The sequence below is a fragment of the Quercus robur genome, chromosome 5, assembly GCF_932294415.1.
Source record: "Quercus robur chromosome 5, dhQueRobu3.1, whole genome shotgun sequence".
NCBI lineage: Eukaryota > Viridiplantae > Streptophyta > Magnoliopsida > Fagales > Fagaceae > Quercus > Quercus robur.
The window spans coordinates 74,027,123-74,036,755 of record NC_065538.1 but is presented as its reverse complement, the minus strand read 5'-3'; positions in this window follow the sequence as shown (position 1 = coordinate 74,036,755).

Below are 9,633 nucleotides of genomic sequence, written 5' to 3'. Positions count from 1 at the left end.
AAACGTCATTATAGGGCTTAACTCGATTTTGAGAAAATCGAGTTTCAAAAGATGGGCATTTTCCTAATTAATTTGGAAAAGATGGCAAAATGCTGGATTGTTTTTTTGAAAGGGGTAAAAGCCAATTTTTTCCTAATATATATATATATATATATATAGAGAGGTATTAATTTTAGCCCAATCAACCAATTTCCCCAAAACAAACAACCCAACCCTTTAAATTTTTTAAAATAGAACTAGAGTGGTCATTCTTGTTGAGTGGTGTTCAGAAGTTGAGAACTAGAAAATTAGAATACTACTTGCTTGTTTGTTTAGTGGTCATACTTGTGATTACTCTTCTAGTTTCTACTACAACTACAAATCTAGCATTTTCAACTATGAAGTCATAAAATTTGAGCTTTGCAACAAAATGGAAGATAAGTTTTTGAAGAACGCTATGATGTTATTAATTGAAAGAGACATTGTTGCAACAATTAATACGGATTCAATCGTAAATAATTTCAAAGATTTAAAAAAAAATATCGAGCTTCTTTTTTATAAATTATTGCATATATTGTATTGTATTAAGAAAAAATGATTTTGTATCTTTTTCTTTGTTGACAATTTGTTAATATTAAATGGATATTTATTTGAAGTTAATTTCATAATGAATTTTTTTTTTTTAATTTATATTTGTCTCCGTCCCTGATCACACTACATCAAGCTCAGTACATGACCATAGAGCGTGAAGTATCTTTGGGGCTGTTTGACATTGATCACAAGTAGGATTATCAATGATCGTCTTATGGACCAGGTTGATTACATTTTATGACTATGAGAAAGATGAATTAAATTTAACTAAATGTAAAATTACCCTATGTGAAGGGGATCACTTTCTTTGATATATTGGGCAAAATTTTGCTCCCAACAGTGAATTGACATGTCGAAAAATTCTACCTTGTTAACACACATCTCGGCAAAAGCAATAATCCTATTAAAATAAAATCAAAGAAACAATCCTAATATCAAATAATTTATAATTCGAAGTTTTCATAAATATGAATGATTAGTTTTTTATTTCCCTGTTCCATTCTAAATCTAATGGTCTTCAACTCTTGGTTTCCTTTGCATCTCATGAAGGTCATTATGATTTCATTATAGAAATTTGTTGTTTTAACAATTGATAAATCTCGGTATATAAATATATATATATATATACACACACATTAGTTAACAAATCTTTGCGAAAATAAAAATCCATAAGTTTATAGTGTATATGCAAAATGATTATATGAATATATCGTGGGTGTGCATTGTGCACAACTTTTATAACATGGAAAGAAGGGAAATCAGAAATGGGGTGTTGGAAGAAGCGGAAATGATACCACCTGAAGCAAATGAAGTTCCATGGCAAAAATGGCAAAATACTCATTTCGCTGAAACTTTTCAACAAAATGCCCCCTGTTTGAAACTATTTAGGGATATGTCCATGTTTTGAAATTCGATTTGCCGAAAATCGAGTTTCTTGAAAAATCTAGAATGGAACTCAAGTTCCATGCAAGATTTTTTATTTATAAGTTTAATTGTCTATAACTTGATTTTTACCAAATCGAGTTTTTCATTGAACCTCGATTTAGAAAATTGAGTTTAGAATAGGAGCATATTTCTAAATAGTTTCAGACAGGGAGCATTTTGTTGGAAAGTTTCAGCAAAAGGGGTATATCCCCATTTTGGCCAAAGTTCAAGTGAGGATTCCTTTGACACACAATTGTATACTTCCACGAAGGAAATGTGATATAAATTCAGTCATAAACCAAATATTAAAGTTTAAGTAAAAGGAAATATTTTATATTTATTATGCTTTATGTATATATCCAATAGATTCATGTTCTCTAGAATGAATTAAAAGTGGGTTTGTAATCTTGCAAAGGCAAAACATTTTATTTATTTCCTATAATTTATGATCAACACTGTATATATAATTATAATCCAAAGTGTAAGGTTGAATTTTATCAACCATCTTGTTGGCTTTATTCCGTGCTAAATTTGCTTGTACTTTAGCAATTAGTAACCCTGTATTTAGGTGGAAATCATGTAAGGGTAGTGTGTGAGAGAGTGTAAAGAAATGCTCAAGATTGTGCAAAGTAGCAGGGACTTGCGACTGGATCTCGCGGGTAGCTCGCGGCTTGCAAGCCGCCAGAAGTTGTACACGTGCTAAGCATGCCAGAAGTTAAAGCGTCATGCTAGCTGGAGCACTACAGGATAAAAAGTACAGACTGACCATTCAATTACCTCGCGGCTGGAACTCGTGGCTTAGTCAAGTTGCGAGGCCAAGCTGCCAGCCAGCTCTGTTTTGAAAAACTGACTCTTCGCATTCCACTCTCACCCTAGTATATATACCCCTTATCCCCACGAAATGTAGAGAGCTTCTAAAGAGAATTTTGAGAGAGAAACCCTAGAGAAAACAAGATTGACTCATCCACAATCTTCACATAGAGACTCTTCAAATTCTTCTACTCTCTTTCTCTCCATTGTTACATCCTTGAGAGGTACATTACCAAAACTTTTTCTCACCATACCCATATCTGTGAGAAGGCTGTTTAGTGCTTTGGGAAGCAGTTAAGAAGGGACCAATTTCATATTGGTTAATGCTATGGTCAGTAGCGGAATCCGGTAAGTTAAAGAAAAAATAAGTTTGGCGTAAACTCGTTGGAGTAGAAGCTTGGAGGGCTTAGGTACACTAGGTACATTAGGCTTGGAGGGTCTTTTGCTGTTCATGTATCCCAACTACATTCTTTAGTGGATTATTTACCGCTTGGAGGGCGGCAGAGAAGTTTTATGCCGAGGGCTTCAGTTTCCTCTTCGATAACACATCGTTGTGTTGTCCTTGTGTTTGCATCTCTCTTCCCTTAATCTTTACCATTTAATTTTTGCTGTGGATGCGATTTTATTTGGTTTAAATTGTTTATCAATTCTCTATTAAGTTTATGTTCATATTCCGCACATTAATTGTTTGATATTAAGCTTGAATTGGTAATTTGTAAATTGGGGTCTAAACGTTCAAGGTATTTTATATACTAATTGAACTTTCATTTGGTATCAGAGCGGGTGCACTAGATGTGGTTTAATTACCTAAGTGCGATCCTAGACCCCTTAGCTATGAATGAAGCTGTGGAAAAGGCTATGCTGAATTGTGATTTAAATGTTTGTGATAATGACTCTACGAGTATGTTTGAAGGGTGCCCTAACAAAGAACTCCTAGAATTATTAAAAACAAAGAAACATGCTAGAATGTTTGTTCACATGCTGAAATTTTTTGAAAATGAGAATCACATCTTACACAATAGTCTATGTGAATCTAATTCGTTGGTTAAGAAGTATAAAAGAAGAAATAGAATATTGTGTGATAAGGTTGATAATCTGAAAAAGAAAATTCAATCTAGTAAGAGCATGGAAAATGGAGATAAGTTTCTGTTTGAAGGTCAAGAGTGCTTGTCCCATGCTTGCCTATTTGTGTACACCTCATTGAAGGTATTTAATTCATGTTATGGTATCTTGATAGCGGCTGTTCTCATCATATGACAGGTGATAAATCATTGTTTATGTCACTCAAAGAAAAGGGTGGTGACTATGTAACATTTGGCGATAGGAGTCATGCTCAAGTTCTTGGCAAAGGGACTATTGAGATACTTGGATTATCTCTATTGAAGGATGTCTTATACATCAAAGGGTTGAAGGCAAATCTTTCAAGCATCACTCAAATATGTGATGAGGATTTCCTTGTTCAATTCTCAAAGAAGGGTTCCATAATCATTGATGAAGAAGGGATTCAAGTCTTGGAAGGAAAGAGGACTATCGACAATTGCTACGGAGTGGTTCCTACGGCACCAATTTCCTACATAATTGCTCATGTTGACATGTTGGAACTTTGGCATCAAAGATTTGGACATGCAAACTTCAAACAAGTGGCTAAAGTCTCCAAATTTGAAGCTGTTGAGGGACTTCCAAAATTTGGAAAGGTGGAGAAGACTTTTTGTGGTGCATGCCAAATGGGGAAGCAAACAAAGGCAAGCCACCACAAGGTGAATGTGATCGCCACTTCATGATGCTTAGGGCTTCTTCATGTTGATCTAATGGAGCCCACAAGAACTGCAAGTCTAGGAGGAAAAAGGTACATTATGGTCATTGTTGACGATTTCTCAAGATACACTTGGGTTGAATTTCTTAGAGAAAAATCAGAAGCGTGTGAGAAATTGAAAATTCTTTGCAAGGGACTACAAAACGAGAAAGGGGTTCCTATTGTCAAGATAAGGAGTGATCATTGCAAGGAGTTTGAGAATGCAAGATTTGAGTCGTTTTGTGAGAAGAATGGAATCAAAAAGGAATTTTCAGCTTCCAAAACTCCTCAACAAAATGGGGTGGTTGAGAGAAAGAATCGAGTGATTCAAGAAATGGCGAGAGTTATGCTATTCAACAAGCAAATTCCTCAAAAGTTTTGGGGAGAAGTTGTGAACACCTCATGTCACATTGGCAATAGAATATATTTTCGAGCTAGAACAAAGAAGACTGCATATGAAATTTGGAATGAAAAGAAGCCAAAAGTGAAGTACTTCCGAGTATTCGGAAGCAAGTGTTACATTCTCAATGATCGTGAGAACCTTGGGAAGTTTGATGCGAAAAGTGATGAAGGTATCTTCCTTGGGTATTCTACTAATAGCCAGGCATATAGAGTATTCAACAAGAGAACAAAGACGGTAATGGAATCCATCAATGTGGAAGTTGATGATGCTATAACAAAGGTAGAGATGGTTGATGATGGAGAAGGGCCAAGCTCCAAAGAACTCACAACTAAGGGCGAAGCCCAAGATATTGAAGTTAAAGAACCTACACCAGAAAAGGAATCAACTCCTGTAAACTCAAAAATGGAAACAAGATCAATGTCTAGGACATCAAGTCCTCTCACTCCTTCGGAAGTTCATTCTCCCATCTCTCGGAATGATGAAGTGTCTACTTCAAAGAAGCCATCATCAAGAGTGATCAAAAACCATCCAGGCAGTAACATCATTGGATCTTTAGATGAAGGTCTTTGTCTTAGAAAGGGAACCTACTCTGCACTTATGACCATTGCTCATGTTGAGTCTTTGGAGGACTTGAATTTTCTTGTGCAATAGCTTGGAGAGCATAGTGATGAAGAATCAATGGGAGTTGTTGAAGAATTAGATGCTGAAGAAGATGAAAGCACAGCCGGTCTTCAAGAGAACTACAACTCACTCCTTGAGAAGTCGGGAGAGTATGTAAGAGTGGCCATGGCAGCAGTGAAGAAGATGAAGAAGGCAGAGGAGGACTATAAAAGTCTTTTAGTGCGTTATAAGGAGGCCAAATGTGAGATAGATACGCTGAATGGTGAACTAATTGAAGCTTACACAAAGGTCAAATTTCTTGAGCTTGAAGTGGTTCAAGGAAATGCCAAGATGGAGAGGGTCTCCACTAAGAAGCTTGATGAAGTCCTTTCCCAACAAAAATCGTTCTCCGATAGAACTGGATTGGGATATACTGGAGAAAGTAGTTTAGCTGTGAATATCTCCAAAGAAGTGAAGTTTGTGAAGGCCAAAGAACCGGTTGTAGTTGCCCCTACTGTGGAGAAGGTAAAGGTTGAAAAGAGGAAGATTGTGGCTGACCAAAGGGTGTTGAATAAGCCCCGGAACCAATCTGTGGTCAGGTTTAAAGCCAGAGGGACATCTCTTCTAAGATCACAAAGACATTCTAGAACGAACCATGTGTGCCATTACTGTGGACTTCAAGGACACACCCGACCTAATTGTCATAAGCTTAGAGCATTGAAGAATTCAACTAATCAAAGGTCAAGAGGACCAAGAAATGACAAGAGGACTTGGCCTGTTGAGTCATCAAAAGGTCGAAATGGTGATCCTGGAATGAGGGATGTGATGAGGATGATTGATGCATTCACCACCTATTTGGCAAGCTTCAACAAAAGGTTTGGAAGCCAAAACACTTGTACCCAATCTTATAGGATATCACCCCAAACACACGTGACGTGTGGGTGAAGAGGGATACTCATGCATAAGCATTACAACATGTCCATGCATTAATACTTCCTATGATTTGTAACTTTGCTTGGTTGCATGCTTTTTGTTGAGATGTTAGTTTGTTTTGAAAAGTTGTGTTTGTTTGTTTTCTATAAATGTTTTTACATTGTTGCTTTTGATCAATCTTTACTTGCTTTTGTGTCAAAAATCCAAAAACACATAAAAAGTAAAAAATCCAAAAAGTTTGATCGATATTGTTGTGTTTTGTCTCAAAGCATGTTTTGCCTTGTACCTTTGTACAAATGGCTTTATGCATTTACGAGCGTAGCTTGTTCCTTATGCACTTATATCATTGTGGAAGAAATCTTGACATTTATGTGATTGTTGTAAATAGATCTTCAAACCTGTTATGAATGATTAGTGAATGGTTTTGTTGATCTCGAGACATGCATAGACTTGTGCCTATATATCTTTCCACTCTTTTATTTTATTGTTTTTGCTTAAAGAGCTCACCAAATGTAAATCTCAAAATGAAAAGAGATATTGAGTTGCAAAAACCTGTCACACATACTAGTATTTGACTAGGAAAAAGGGAAAGCGACCAAAAATAAAATGTATGATGTCTAAAATGCCAAAGGCTCGCTCATCAATTGAAATATAAAAAATTTCAGGCATCGATCTCACAATGAGATGTATTGATTCAAAAAGATCAAATGATGTGATGTATATGGAGCCAAATGAAAAGCTTCAAAGTTATGCTATCAAGTTTTTTGTGGGAGGTCATATATGCATATTTCTATAATTGAGATGGGTCACATTATCTAGTGCTAATTGTGTATGTCTTGGTTGAATTGATCATTGAAGTTTCACATTAGACTAAGGACTATCTCATTTTTGATACCCACACACTTTACACATGTTTATGTTCAATGAATGCCATAATCATTTGTGTGATTGTACTTGATTAAATGTGTTTTCACATGCTCAATTCTTGTTGATCAAACACAAAAAGATTTTTGTGTGTTTTAGTTATTTTTGGAAAGTATTTTGTTTTTGCAAAAATGGTCAAAATCTTCAAAAACAGTGTTGCCCTGTTTTGGCGACTTAGTCACGGGTTGGTCCAGTCGCATGCTCCAGTTGCGAGCCCACATAAAGATTTTTCGTGACTCACTGGCGGGTCAATGTCCTAGTCGCGAAAAATACTTAGAATATTTTTTAAAAATTTGGGTTTTTATGTTTCTCACGGCTCAATATGGCGACTTGTTTGCGGGTGGAAGGTCCAGTCGAGAGAGGTACACAGAGATTTTTGCGGCTCACCTCGCGACTCTCTCGCAGGTAGACTTTCCAGTCGCGAAAAACACAAAAAATTTAAAAAAATTTTGGTTTCTAGGTTTCTCGCGGCTTGTTTTGGCGACTTGCACGCAACTTGGTTCAGTCGCGAAAATCACGTGTTTTGCATATTGAGGGTTATTTTCATGGTCGTTTTCAAAAACTTTTCATTTTTCCCTCATGCATCTTTATCATTGTTCATACCTTCATCTCTTGCCCTCCTTTCTCATTGACCCCTTTGTCTATTCGTGTCAAAAAGGGGGAGAGTATACTATTTCTTGTGCACATTTGTAGGGGGAGAAATTCATTACACTTGTCCTTTTATTACTTGCTATACCTTGAGGGTCTAATGTGTTTTGTGCAAATGTTTTAGGTTATAGGTATAAATGTTCCAAGTTCATCATAGCTCCTATGATTCATGATAGGGGGAGTGATATGATTAGGGGTGACCATGGGTCGGTCCAGGTTGGGTTTGTGCCCAACCCGCAACCGACCCGACCAAGTCGGGTTCCAATTTTTCAAACTCGCTGCCGACCAGTCAGAAAATCGGATCGGATCGGACGGTTCTTGCCGGAAAGTGATCGAGTCTCGATCGGGGTTGATTATTTGGAAAACGGTGAGAATCCGGCCAAGAAAATATGAAAAACGGCAGTATCCGGCGAGGAAATTTTGAAAAACGGTAGAAATCTGGCCAGATCTCGCCAATCCAGCGAGATCTTCGCCATTTTCGGAAAGATCTAGCGAAATCTTGCCAGATCTAGCTTAAATCTTCCCAAAGAAAACTCAAAACTCGTCGGCTCTACCTAAAAAAACTCAAAATTCGCCGGAAAAATGATGCGTTGGTCGGATATTTGAGAGGAGGAGATTCGATCTCCGACCCGTTGATCTTGGGTTTTGGAGAATGAAATCCGTCGCCGACCGTCGGAGTAGTCGGTTCGGTTGGTAGCGGGTCGGGTTCGGTCGGCGACAACGGGTGGGTCGGTTCCAACAGGTCCTTGGACAGCCCTAAATATGATAGGGGGAGAAAGAGCAAAAGAGCTTTGTGTTATATTAACTATGTTTTTGCTTTGCTCATAGTTCATGATTATGCTTAGCTATTTAAAATGTTTTTTGATTTGTACTCATGTTGTTTTTGTAAGCTTTTAGGGTTTGTTTCCTTGTGGTTTGTAGGCTTTTTTGGTTTGTACCAAGCTTATGCAGCCTTTATGCTTTGTTGTCTAGTACTTCTAGCTAAATGTTATGCATTTCCTTTAAGTATTCTCACTCTTCTGCCCTAGTAGGATCTTGTTCCTAGATGCATATACTTTTTGTATTGTGCATTGGTTGAGTATTGGACATGCAAGTATTTTGCATTGAGCTTGTTAGCTTGTATATTTGTATGTTCATTCCAAGTGTGAATGAGCATTGTGGTCACTATTTTATAGTGATTTCTTGTATGGTCAAGCCATGGTTTATTATTTAATTCCATTTTGCTTGATGTTTTTCTACATACAATGATCATATTGTGTTGTTTTGTTTCAGGAGATTCTTGTTTATATGATTCAAGAGCTTCACAGATTCTAGAGTTAGGTGTGAGTGAGTTTTGTTCAACTGTTCCCAACTCACATGTTAAGTTTAGAGTTTGTTTTAGGGTTTTGTCACGGAATAGCCAAAGGGGGAGATTGTAAGGTTGAATTTTATTAACCATCTTATTGGCTTTATTCCATGCCAAATTTGCTTGTATGTTAGCAATTAGTAACCCTGTATTTAGGTGAGAATCATGTAAGGGTAGTGTGTGAGAGAGTGTGAAGAAATGCTCAAGATTGTGCAAAGTAGCAGGGACTCGTGACTGGATTTCATGGGTGGCTCACAGCTTGCAAACCACCAGAAGTTGCACACATGCCAAGCATGCCAGAAGTTGAAGCATCATGCCACCTGGAGCACTACAGGATAAAAAGTACAGACTGGCCATTTAGTTACCTCGCGGTTGGAACTCGTGGCTCAGTCAAGTCGCGAGGCTAAGTCGCCAGCCAACTCTGTTTTGAGAAATTGACTCTTTGCATTCCACTCTCACCCTAGTATATATACCTCTTCTACCCACAAAATGTAGAGAGCTTCTAGAGAGAATTTTGAGAGAGAAACCCTAGAGAAAAACAAGATTGACTCATCCACAATCTTCACATAGAGACTCTTCAAATTCCTCTATTCTCTTCCTCTCCATTGTTACATTCTTGAGAGGTACATTACCAAAATCTTTTCTCACCATACCCATATCTGTGAGAAGGTTGTTTGGTGCTTT